Source organism: Macaca thibetana, chromosome 14 (assembly GCF_024542745.1).
Source record: "Macaca thibetana thibetana isolate TM-01 chromosome 14, ASM2454274v1, whole genome shotgun sequence".
NCBI classification, from domain to species: Eukaryota; Metazoa; Chordata; class Mammalia; order Primates; family Cercopithecidae; genus Macaca; species Macaca thibetana.
In genome coordinates, this window is record NC_065591.1 from 39040753 (window position 1) to 39054806 (window position 14054).

A 14054-nucleotide genomic window follows, 5' to 3' on the forward strand; every position below is an offset into this window, starting at 1 on the left:
AAGGTGTTCATATGGCAGTGAGCATAACAAGACCTGTACTGTTGCTAACCCTCTGTGTAGAGGATTGTTGTATGGAGGAAATTGAGATCACACAACCCTCATAAATGAAACTTGGCTAAAATATGCCAATGGATCTATACTCTTGAACGAGCCACTGAGTATAAGCAGAAGAAGCGATGCTGTATGCACCCAAGGGCCACATCTTTATCTGTAGGTAGTCTGGGGTGACCTAAATATGAAATACAAAATGTCATGCCTGGAAAGCTTATGGATAGCGGGGTCCTGCCCAATGGGTGTACCTGGGGTGTCCTAGATATCATCCCTGGGAATGGGATGCTCCATTAGGCCAGAAGCCTTAAGCTGTGTACAAGGCTTACTAGGGACCTGTCAGAAGGTGTAACTGACATTGAGTGTTACATCATTTTTGAGATGTTTGATCCATAAATAGGAGTCAATGCTCATGAGGAAATTATAAGAAACCTGTCCCTGACCATGGCAGATATTGTTTCGTCCAATGCCAATGCCTTCACAGTCCACCAGATGTTCCTCAATTCCTGTGGGAAGGTGGTTTTAGACAACACATTGCTCTAAACTTTCTTTTAGCCTAACTGAGAGAAGTGAGAATGATTGCCAACATCTCCTGCTGCACCTAGATAAACATCTTAGGTATTGTAGAGGTACAAGTAGAGTAGATCTAGAAGCAGGCCCATTGGCTGGAGACAGTAAGACCATCTGAATGATCCTTCCTCAATCTATTAGCAACTTTTCATGTGGATCACTGGGATCCTGGTCTAGCTTGCTACTCCAGGCATGCCTGATCATCCTGCCTACAGTAATGGTCTTCATGGGCCTAGCGCCATGTCTTTTAGCCATGACTTAAGGGTGTTGCACCAAGGTCAAACATTTTAAGGCACTGCATTGATTTGATGAGACCAGCCTTTACCTCCAGATTCAAGGAAGTCACTGTTCATATAAAATTGAATAGCTCAGCTAAGTGGAGGTACCTGGCTCAGGAAGTGAACTGTAGGAGGACAGAACCATAGATTACCTTAGCTGACCTTCCTCTTCTCCCTCTTGCTGTAATTCTTCAGCAGAATGGATTGAGAATGCAACATCCTGAGATAAGAAGGAAAATATCTGGAACAACCCAGGCTATGTGCTTATTTGTCCTAGAACAAGAAGTTCTGTAATACTTGAATTCAGCATGCCAAGTGGCACTCAGGGTGTAAAATCCAAAATGGAGTGCTTTCTGGGTCCCTCAGCTGCAGTGCGGCACATACATTTAAGATTCCGTCCACCCTAGGCAGCTTTCCTTAGCCTTGATGGACCAGCTTGTTATGTATCCTAGGCTTCTGTTTATTCTTTTTCTCTATCTGTGAGTAATAAATTTGCTTTGCCTGACTTCCTGTGCAAGGGTTCTGTCTCACCAGACTCATGAGAATGTACTCTGAGCTTCTGTTGGACTTGTGAACCTTTGTGGTTATCATTCTAGGCTTCCTCTTGAATTTTGGGTAACTGGTTAGGTGCCTTTGATGAGGTGCTATCTTTTGTATGTCTCACTTTCCCCAGTCACAAAAACTGCTATAATATTCAACATTATATTGTCTTGAAGTAAAGGTTAATGAAAAAACTGGGAAATTCTAAGGGAAAGAGCTTTGTTTACTTTACCATAATGAAAACAAGATATGACTTCCTTTTGCACTGCTAGTTATTAAAGATTTCTTCTTCAATTAAACAAACACCAAGTACGAAACAGAATAGTTTAGTAGGCTCAGATAACACAAAAACATTAGTATAACTCTTTGAAGTTCTTCCCAAATTTCTAACTCATATTTACTTTAAAGTTTTCTATCTCACCATATCCTTTTCTCATGGGTTTAAACATCTCTTGGAAAAGAATTTTTAAAGTATCTCGCACAGCAGTTCTCAACCCGGGGCAATTTTGTCCACTACAAGATATTTGGCAATACCTAGAGACATTTTCTTTTTCTTTTTTTGTCACAACTCGTGGTGGATGTGGGGGAAGCTACTAGCATCTAAGGCATGGGTTCCAGGGATGTTACTAAATATCTTACAATGCACAGGACAGCCCCCTGCAACAGAGAGTTATCTTACCAAAAATGCCAACAGTGCAAAGTTAAGAAACCCTAACCTAGCAGTGGTAAGCATTCAAGAATTAAAATTTCTCAGCAGAGCTTAGGAGATGACTATTTGGCCTGTGGCAATTTAATATGACAACTTAGAATCAAGTTTTCAAATGATGACTGAAACTGTCATTTTGCAGCACACTATCTCTGTCTTCCTTTAAATTTTGTGTTCACACAAAAACACATATGTGCCATGTGATGGGCTATAGGCTTTTATATTTTTTCCCTTAAGAAAAAAACAAAAAACAAACAAAAAAATCCTTAATAGCCTGGAGCTCCACTTGCTTCTATTTCTTTTAAAAGATCTGCACTTCATCTACTTGTATAAAATTCCTGATTAAATATTGTCCTTTCATGTTAGTACATATTTATAGAGCTTATATCAGTACAGCTCTTTGGCAAATGTTAATTTGCAGTAAGATGAACATTGGTATGAGGCAGTCACTTGGGATATAAAGGGCCAGGGAGTATAATTGAATACAGATAAGATGTAGGGAAGAAGTAAAGAAACAGAGAAGAACCCTGGGAGGGTAAGTGTTACAAATGAAATTAAAATGTTTTTGGTCCAATAAGAGTAGGAACTAGCATAAGAAAATATAGAAAAGAAAAATTCAAGACATTTAGAACAAAAAAAAGTAGAGAAATAAACCAGTCAAGCGTTCTAGATGACTCCAGGAAAAGGACATCTTATTATTAATACTACTACACACAGCTACCGTGTCGTTTCTCTGGCCATTCTTTGTTCCAGGGTCTGAACTCAGAACTGGGTGCAACAGAGTGCCTTGATCTAATCTGTTCTGCATATAGTGAAGCCAGGACCACTCTAACTTCATAAATTATATTTCCATTAAATATACTAAATATTGTACACTAAAAGAATGCTACCTCACTTACTGAAAATGAATAAATAAATAAATTTTAGAATTGCTATGATTTTCCTGCTGGGAGTTCCTTATAATGTTGGAGACTTGAGGGATTCAGCCATGGCTGTGACCACATTCTCTGGCCCACAGTTCAGTGTCAATCATTCTCACAATATCCACAAAGCAGATGGCATTTCTCACTTAACATTTTACTTCATGTGTTAACACAGGCATCTCTTCACCAACTGTAATAATTCACAAAGCATAAAAAACACAACGCAACGCAACACAACACAACACAACAACAACAACAACCTGTTTTTGACTAAAAACTAAAAATGTTTAAATTTTAAAAGAAGCACAGGCCGGGCGCAGTGGCTCAACCTGTAATCCCAGCACTTTGGGAGGCCGAGACGGGCGGATCACGAGGTCAGGAGATCGAGACCATCCTGGCTAACACGGTGAAACCCCGTCTCTATTAAAAAAAAAAAAAAAAAAAAAAAACTAGCCGGGCGAGGTGGCGGGCTCCTGTAGTCCCAGCTACTCGGGAGGCTGAGGCAGGAGAATGGCGTGAACCCGGGAGGTGGAGCTTGCAGTGAACTGAGATCCGGCCACTGCACTCCAGCCTGGGCGGCAGAGCGAGACTCCGTCTCAAAAAAAAAAAAAAAAAAAAAGAAAAAGAAAAAAAAGAAGCACAGTAACAAATATCTAGAGATAATTTGAGTTTAAATCTGCATTTATAGGCCAGGCACGGTGGCTTACACCTGTAATCCCAGCACTTTGGAAGGCCGAGGCGGGCGGATCACGAGATCAGGAGATCGAGACCATCCTTGCTAACATGGTGAAACCCTGCCTCTACTAAAAATACAAAAAAATTAGCTGCGCGTGGTGGCGGGCGCCTGTAGTCCCAGCTACTTGGGAGGCTGAGGCAGGAGAATGGAGGCAGGAGAATGGAGTGAACCCGGGAGGCAGAGCTTGCAGTAAGCCGAGATGGCAACACTGCACTCCAGCCTGGGAGACAGTGAGACTCCGACTCAAAAAAAAAAAAAAAAAAAAAAAAAAAAAAAAAGAAATCTGCATTTATATCTCAAATACTTTTAGAACATGTACTATTTGCCAACTTTTATCTGAAGCACATAACAAATATTAACTAATTTGACTTTACATCACCCCTGTATATACGCATTATTATTTTCCTCATGTAGATAGAGAAAATGAGACATGAAAAGTGATGTAAAACATATCTACGATCAGAATATCTGGGTCCAGAGTTTATGATCTCTCTCTATGACTCTCGAATCATTATTTGTGGTATATCTAACTCCCAGCTAACGCACATTACATGGCAAAGGCCATTTTTACCTCAACCAGTTGCCAAGACACACAGATATTCAGACTCCTTGAAGGTCAAGCTGAGAGAGATAAAACAATAGAGAGGGAATAGTGTCTGATAGATGGCGGCACCGGGGGGATGGTTTTTAAAAATTTCCTGTCTTGCATCCAATCCCTGCTGGAAAGTTTTTATTACCTGTTTGTAACCTAGATACAGACCTTATCTTTGTTACAAAAATTAATTCAAAATGGATCATAGAACTAATTATAAAATACAAAACTACAAACATTCCAGACAATAATATAGGAGAAAATCCATATGATCACCTCGTGATCAATTTTTAGGTACAACATCAAATGTGTCATCCATAAAATAAAAAAATTGACTAGTTGGGCTTTAGTAAAATTAAAAATTCTTTGTTGAAAAAGCACTGTTAAGAGAGCTGTTAAAGAGCACTGTTAAGCTACAGATTGAGAGAAAATATTTACAGAACAAATATCTGACAAAGGACTTGTATACAAACCTAGAAAAACTCTCGAAACTCTACAATAAGAAAACTCACCACATGATTAAAAACTGGACAAAAGATCTGAACAGACAGCTCACCAAAAAAAGAAGATCAGATGGCAAATCAATACAAAATATTTCCAACATCTTGTCGTTAAAGCTCTGTAAGTTACCCAACAATGAAATACACATTGTTGGACAGGGTGCAAAGCAATAGCAACTCTCATTCATTGTTGGTTGAAATGTAGACTGGAACAACCGCTTTAAAATATAGTTTGGCTGCTTATTTCAAAGCTAAGCATGATTTTACCATACAATCTAGTAATCATGATTTCAGGAAATTCTCACAATGATTTTAAACCTATGTTCATACAAAGCTTGCACATAAAAGTTAAGTAGCTTTATCTATAATTGTCCCAAACAGGAAACATTCAATATATCTTTAATAAGTGAATGGTTAAATGAAGGGTGATACAGTCATACAACAGAATATTATTCAACAATAAATCATAATGAGCTATCAAGCCATAAAAAGACATGGATAAACCTTAAGTGCATAGTATGATTCCAAATTATATGAGATTCTCTAAATGGAAAAATTATTGAGATGGTAAAAAAAAAAAATCAGTGGTTGTGTTCAGTTTCAGGAGGAGGGAGGTTAATTAATGAAGCCCAGTGGATATTTAATGTAGTGAAATTATTGCTTATGATATTGTAATGATAGATATATGCCATTATGCATTTGTGAAAACACTTAGAAATTTGTGACACAAAAAGACAACCCTAATATATGCAAATTTTAAAAAATTCTTTTAGTAGAGTATTTTAAGATAAGAGGAATAATGTATTATACCAAATCCTTCCATCTGTATTACAAATACATAAAACAACCTAAGTGCCAGGGGTTTGGAGCAGAGTGTGGCTGACCTAAGCAAATTTGGAATGAATGGAATCTGTAATACTAAAGGCAAAAGAATATAAAAAAGAGTATAAATAACTGTACCTTGGTTGATGAAGTAGTTTTGAATGGGGGTATGGGTTAACAATCCTGATAACTTTACACATGTGTATTAAAACTGAAAATTAGGAAATAATTGGATAGTAGATTGTGGAGCTGTGGGAAGTTACAGAAAAACGGGGGAGGAGGCTGTAATGGTGTATGTGGTAATGGATTAGAGTCAGGTACATCAGTATCAACTCACATTTAGCTTAACATAGATAGAGATAGCTACCCAGAGAAATAGTGATAGTTAAAAGTATATATACAGATTATTATTCACCACATACATATTCTTTTCTTTCAGGTGAGAGACCCTGAAATAAGTAGCAATGTTGAATTACTAATAAACATACTTAATACCCAGATCTTGGTTTCTAATAATATTTTTCAATAAAAGGAACCAGAGTTTTCAGAGAAGTTGTTCATTGTAGGATTGGGGAAGGAAATATACAAGTTGAGCCTCCAATGTTTTGTTTTAACCAAAAGTAAGGAATGTCCGAATAGGGAAAAAAAATCTTCACAATGATAGTGCCAATTCAAAGGGACAATGGAGACAACTGAAACAGTTCCCAGTGGCCAAATCTGGAACAACTGGAGCAACCAAATAAAGCTGTATTGTATTAAAACCCAAAGTATAAAATAAGTATACTTGGTGACCATACCAATAGTAATAAGTGGATATATAAACAAATAAGGTAAAATAGACAAGAAGAATTTCAAAATTTTCTCTTGCTATTACTAGCTCAAGGAGGTGGAACGTAACTCTCTATTCTTTAGATGTGGGCTATGTACAGTGAGCTCCTTCTAAAGAGTACAGTATGGTAAGGGGAAGAAAAATAAATATAGTGGAGAAACCTGACAAATACCACCTCTTTCAGGTGATTAAGATTAATTTCAGCAATCATAAGTCATGTTGATAGTATGTACCTTTGACATGACGTGATCATAATGACACTATATTTCTGTGGTCTTTCCAAAAATACATAATCCCGATCTAAACATAAAGTGGGTATAGAACAAATATCAGTTAAGAGACATTCTACAAAATACTTGACCTATACTCAAAACTGTTAAGGTAAGGTAAAACTAGGAAACTTTCTGAAACTGTTAAGGCCCAGAGAAACCTAAGGAAACATGGCAACTAAAAGTAATGGGGTGTATTGGATGGAATCCTGAAACAGGAAAATAACTAACGAAATCTGAATAAAGTATGGAATTTAATTAATTATATATCAATATTGGTTCATTGAATATAAAATGCCTTACACTAATGCAATATGTTAATATGGAAAATGGAGTGTGGTGTATGTGGTGATTCTTTGTACTATTTTCTGAAATTTTCTGTAAACCTAAATCTGTTCTAAAACTAAAAGTTTATTTTCAAATACTACATTGAGACAGAGAAGGAAAAAATTAATTGAGTAGAGTACAGAGTATGAAGGGAAGTCAAACTATTTCTGATACTGGGGATCTGAATTTAGCTGTACATGTCCAAATACTGTTGATTAATAGTGATGCGATGACATCTATGTTGTGATTGTTGTTATAATGTGGACAATTTTTGCTAAAATCCAACCCTAGTTCTTTATTTAACAGTTCTGCATTGGAAAACAGGTAATACATGACAGTTGTAAACTCACAGAAACTGGAAAGTTCCAGTCTACCTTACACTAACACCACTGCCAAGTCTTAACCACCAAAAGTAAAACAGAAAAAAATTATTTTGTTACTTATGTTGATCAATACACTTGTATCCTTACATGGTTTAGACATTGGTGACATTTGTAACTTGACTTGCTTCACTTTGTCAATTTAGGAGATTGATGCTATATTGTATTCAAATTACATTTATCTCATGGGAAAAATATTTGTTTGGAAATCAGTGTGCTGGTGTAATATCAATCCCCATATACATAAAAATTATCTTTCAAAAGTCTCTTTTATTACTACATACAAATACATTCTAGATTCTGAAATCTAACTAAACCTACAGTAGTCCAAATAGAAATCACATCGATAAATACTTAAATATAAGCACTTTGCATAGAGATAAATGCAAATTCAAATAGCTAAACTTTATTTATTTGCAATAGTCCTTTTAAATACACTTCAGGTATGTAAATACTTTTATCTCACCTTTACTAATTTGCACACCAATCAAAATATTTAACTCTTTCTTGAAAAGTAGAAAACTTAAAGTAGTATTTTCTAATTCTGTGAAGAAAGTCAATGGCAGCTTGATGGGGATAGCATTGAATCTGTAAATTACTTTAGGCACCATGGCCATTTTCATGATATTGGTTCTTCTTATCCATGAACATGGAATGTTTTTCCATTTGTTTGTGTCCTCTCTTATTTCCTTGAGCAGTGGTTTGTAGTTCTCATTGAAGAAGTCCTTCACATCCCTTGTAAGTTGTATTCCTAGGTATTTTATTCACTTTGTAGCAATTGTGAATGGGAGTTCACTCATGATTTGACTCTGTTTGTCTATTATTGGTATATAAGAATGCTTGTGATTTTTGCACATTGATTTTGTATCCTGAAACTTTGCGGAAGTTTCTTTTCAGCTTAAGGAGATTTTAGGCTGAGATGATGGGGCTTCTAAATATGCAATCATGTCATCTGCAAACAGAGACAATTTGACTTCCTCTCTTCCTGTTTGAATACCGTTTATTTCTTTCTCTTGCCTGATTGCCCTGGCCAGAACTTCCAATACTGTGTTGAATAGGAGTGGTGAGAGAGGGCATTCCTGTCTTGTGCCTGTTTTCAGAGGGAATGCTTTCAGCTTTTGCCCATTCAGTATGATACTGGCTGTGCGTTTGTCATATATAGCTCTTATTATTTTGAGATACATTTCATCAATACCTAGTTTATTGGGAGTTTTTAACATGAAGGGGTGTTAAATTTTGTCAAAGGCCTTTTCTGCATCTATTGAGATAATCATGTGGTTTTTGTCATTGGTTCTGTTTATGTGATGGATTACATTTATTGATTTGCATATGTTGAACTAGCCTTGCATCCCAGGGATGAAGCCAACTTGATCGTGGTGGATAAGCTTTTTGATGTTCTGCTAGATTTAGTTTGCCAGTATTTTATTGAGAATTTTCACATTAATGTTCGTCAGGGATATTGGCCTGAAATTTACATTTTTTGTTGTGTCTTTGCCAGCTTTTTGTATCAGGATGATGCTGGCCTCATAAAATGAGTTAGGGAGGTCTCTCTTTTTCTATTGTTTGGAATAGTTTCAGAAGGATTGGTACCAGCTCCTTTTTGTACCTCTGGAAGAATTTGGTTGTCAATTCGTCTGGTCCTGGGCTTTTTTTGGTTGGTAGGCTCTTAATTACTGATTCAGTTTCATAACTTGTTATTAATCTATTCAGGGATTCAAATTCTTCCTGGCTCAGTCTTGGGAGGGTGTATGTGTCCAGGAATTTATCTGTTTATACTAGATTTTCTAGTTTATTTGCATACAGATATTTATAGTATTCTCTGATAGTAGTTTGTATTTTGGTGGGATCAGTGGTGATCTCCCCTTTATCATTTTTATTGTGTCTATTCAATTCTTCTTTGTTTTCTTCTTTATTAGTCTGGCTTGCAGTCTATTTTGTTAATCTTTGCAGAAAGAAAGGAAGGAAGGAAAAGAAAGGAAGGAAGGAAGGAAGGAAGGAAGGAAGGAAAGCAAGCAAGCAAGCAAGCGAGCAACTCCTGGATTCATTGATTTTTTGAAGAGTTTTTCATGTCTCCATCTCCTTCAGTTCTGCTCTGATCTTAGTTATTTCTTGTCTTCTGCTAGCTTTTGTATTTGTCTGCTCTTGCTTCTCTAGTTCTTTTTTTAATATATATGTATATTTTCTTTATATTATGATTTAAGTTCTGGGGTATATGGGCAGGACGTGCTGTTTTGTTACGTAGGTATACACATGCCATGGTGGTTTGCTGCACCCACAAACCCGTCACCCACATTAGGTATTTCTCCTAATACGATACCTCCCTTATCCCCTCATCACCTGACAGGCCCCAGTGTGTGATATTCCCCTCCCTGTGTCCACGTGTTCTCATTGTTCAACTCCCAGTTATCAGTGAGAATATGTGAGGTTTGTTTTTCTATTATTGTGTTACTTTACTGAGAATGATGGTTTCCAGCTTCATCTACGTCTCTGCAAAGGACATGAACTCATCCATTTTAATGGCTGCATAGTTTTCAATGGTATATATGTGCCACATTATATTTATCCAGTCTATCATTGATAGACATTTGGGTTGGTTCCAAGTCTTTGCTATTGTGAATAGTACCGCAATAAACATAAGTGTTAAAGTGTCTTTATAGTAGAATGATTTATAATCCTTTGGGTATATACCCACTAATGGGATTGCTCAGTCAAATGATATTTCTAGTTCCAGATCCTTGAGAAGTCACCAAACTGTCTTCCACAATGGTTGAACTAATTTACACTCCCACCAACAGTGTAAAAGCGTTACTATTTCTCCAGCATCTGTTGTTTCCTGACTTTTTAATGATTGCACTCTAATGGATGTGAGATGGTATCTCATTTTGGTTTTGATTTGCATTTTTGTAATGACCAGTAATGATGAGCATTTTGTCATATGTTCATTGGCCACATAAATGTTAGGGTGTCAATTTTAGATCTGTCCCGCTTTCTTCTGTGGGCATTTAGTGCTATAAATTTCCCTTTAAACACTGCATTAGCTTTATTCCAGAGATTCTGGTATATTGTGTCCTTGTTCTCATTCGTTTCAAAGAACTTATTTATTTTTGCCTTAATTTTGTTATTTACCTAGTAGTTGTTCAGTTTCCACGTAGTTGTGCAGTTTTGAGTGAGTTTCTTAATCCTGAGTTCTAATTTGATTGCACTGTGGTCTAAGAGACGGTTTCTTATGATTTCCATTCTTTTGCATTTGCTGAGGAGTGTTTTACTTCCAATTATGTAGTCAATTTTAGAATCAGTACGATGTGGTGCTGAGAAGAATGTGTATTCTGCTGATTTGGGATGGAGAGTTGTGTAGATGTCTATTAGGTCCACTTGGTCCAGAGCTGAGTTCAAGTCCTGAATGTCCTGGTTAATTTTCCGTCTCGTTGATCTGTCTAATAATGACAGTGCGGTGTTAAAGACCTCCACTATTATTGTGTGGGAGTTTCAGCCCCAAATCTCCTTAAGCTGATAAACAACATCAGCAAAGTCTTAGGATACAAAATCAATGTGCAAAAATCACAAGCATTCTTATACACCAATAATAGATAAACAGAGAGCCAAATCATGAGTGAACTCCCATTCACAATTGCTACAGAGAAAATAAAATACCTAGGAATACAACTTACAAGGGATGTGAAGGACTTCTTCAATGAGAACTACAAACCACTGCTCAAGGAAATAAGAGAGGACACAAACAAATGGAAAAACATTCCATGTTCATGGATAGGAAGAACTAATATCGTAAAAATGGCCATAGTGCCCAAAGTAATTTATAGATTCAGTGCTATCCTCATGAAGCTACCATTGACTTTCTTCACAGAATTAGAAAAAACTACTTTAAATTTCATATGGAACCAAAAAAGAGCCCGTATTGCCAAGATAATCCTAAGTAAAAAAAACACAACTGGAGGCATCATGCTACCTGACTTCAAACTATACTATGAGGCTACAGTAACCAAGACAGCATGGTAATGGTATGAAAACAGATATATAGTCCAATGGAACAGAACAGAGGCCTCAGAAATAACGCCATACATCTACAACCATCTGATCTTTGACAAACCTGATAAAATCAAGCAATGGGGAAAGGATTCACTATTTAATAAATAGTGTTGGGAAAACTGGCTAGCCATATGCAAAAAACTGCAATTGGATGCCTTCCTTACACCTTATACAAAAATTAAGTCAAGATGGATTAAAGACTTAAATGTAAGACCTAAAACCATAAACACCATAGCAGAAAACCTAATCAATACCATTTAGGACATAGGCATGGGCAAATAATTCATGACTAAAATACCAAAAGCAATTGCAAAAAAAGCCAAAATTGGCAAATGGGATCTAATTAAACTAAAGAGCTGCTGCACAGCAAAAGAAATTATCATCAGAGTGAACAGACAACCTACAGAAGGGAGAAAATATTTGCAGTGTATCCATCTGACAAAGGTCTAATATCCAGAATCTATGAAGAACTTAAACAAATTTACAAGAAAAAACAAACAGTCCCATCCAAAATTGAACACAGTGGGCAAAGAATATGAACAGACACTTCTTAGAAGAAGATATTTATGTGGCCAACATATGAAAAAAAGCTCATGATCAATGGCCAATAGAGAATGCAAATCAAAACCACGATGAGATACCATCTCACACCAGTTAGAATGGCGATCATTTAAAAGTCAGGAAACAACAGATGCTGGAAAAGATGTGGAGAAATAGGAACCCTTTTACACTGTTGGTGGTAGTGTAAATTAGTTCAACCATTGTGGAAGACAGTGTGGCTATTCCTCAAGGATCTAGAACTAGAAATACCATTTGACCGAGCAATCCCATTAGTGGGTATATACCAAAGGATTATAAATCATTCTACTATAAAGACACATGCACACATATGTTTATTGCAGCACTGTTCACAATAGCAAATACTTGGAACCAACCCAAATGCCCATCAATGATAGACTGAGTAAAGGAAACCTGGCACATATACAACATAGAATACTTTGGAGCCATAAAAAAGGATGAGTTCATGTCTTTTGCAGTGACAGGGATGAAGCTGGAAACCATCATTCTCAGCAAACTAACACAGGAACAGAAAACCAAACACTGCATGTTCTCACTGATAAGTGGGAGTTGAACAATGAGAACACGTGGACACAGGGAGGGGAACATCACACACTGGGGCCTGTCATGGGGTGGCGCGATAGGGAAGGGATAGCATTAGGAGAAATACCTAATGTAGGTGATAGGTTGATGGGTGCAGCAAACCACCATGGCACATGTATACCTAGGTAAAAAAACTGCACTTTCTGCACATGTATCATAGAACTTTAAGTATAATTTTAAAAAATGAGAAAACTTGACTTTTTCTTATGTTCACCTTGAAGCTGGCTTTTTCACAGGAAGAGCACTCTTAAGACTATTTCCAAGAGAGTAGCATCTTACATTTCCGGGCTCATATGATCTGCTATCTGCCTTCAGTTTGAAAAATATATTTATGTGTTCAAACTCAACAAAAGTTAGTACAAAACTTTAAAAAATATTAATCAAAATCATCATTAAAAAGTGTCTTTGAGTATCCTAGGATTTTTTTTTCTTTTCTGTCAATGAGGGCTAAAAACATTTTCAGAATATATGGACATATTTTGTTTTGATATTTGTTTTAGTATTTCATAAATCATTTAATTTCCTGAGGTGAAATGATCCACAAAGTGTGACTATCTCTGGAGAGCCTCTGTTCTCAATGTTCAGCAAGTAAAGTGTGAGAGGCTTGGTATTTGCTATGGTCTGAATGTTTGTGTCCACCCCTAATTCCTTTTTATTTATTTTTTTAGACGGAGTCTCGCTCTGTCACCCAGGCTGGAGTGCAGTGGTGCTATCTCAGCTCACTGCAAGCTCAGTCTCCTGGGTTCATACCATTCTCCTGCCTTAGCCTCCTGAGTGGCTGGGACTACAGGCGCCCACCACCATGCCTGGGTAATTTTTTGTAGTTTTTAATAGAGATGGGGTTTCACCGTGTTAGCCAGGATGGTCTTGATCTCCTGACTTCGTGACCTCCCAAAGTGCTGGGATTACAGGCGTGAGCGCCCAGCCCACCCCCAATTCTTATGTTGAAATCCTAACCCCCAAGGTGATAGTGTCTGGATGTGTGGGCTTTGGCATGTGATTAGGTCATGGGGACAGAGACCTCACGAATAGGCTAATTGCTTTTATAGATGAGATTCAGGAAAGACTCCTCACTTCTTCCGTCACATGAGGAACACAGCGAGAAAGGTCACTTATGATTAAGAAAGTGGACCCTCACTAGACACTGAATCTCTTGGTACCATGATCTTGAACTTCCCACCCTCCATAACTGGGAGAATTTCTGTTATAAGCCACAGAGTTTATGGTATTTTCTTATAGCAGCCTGAAGTAATTAACACAATATTTATTATATAAATCCTTCTATTTTGTTAAATAGCACTACTGAAAATATGTCTTCAATCTTACATA

The 14054-nt window shown here is 37.0% G+C and overlaps 1 protein-coding gene across 1 annotated transcript in view; it reads right to left on the minus strand.

The window, feature by feature from the left end:
• Positions 1 to 14054, minus strand: part of ANO3 (anoctamin 3) — a 475418-nt gene that overhangs the window by 444712 nt on the left and 16652 nt on the right. The gene's annotated exons all lie outside the window — the stretch shown is intronic.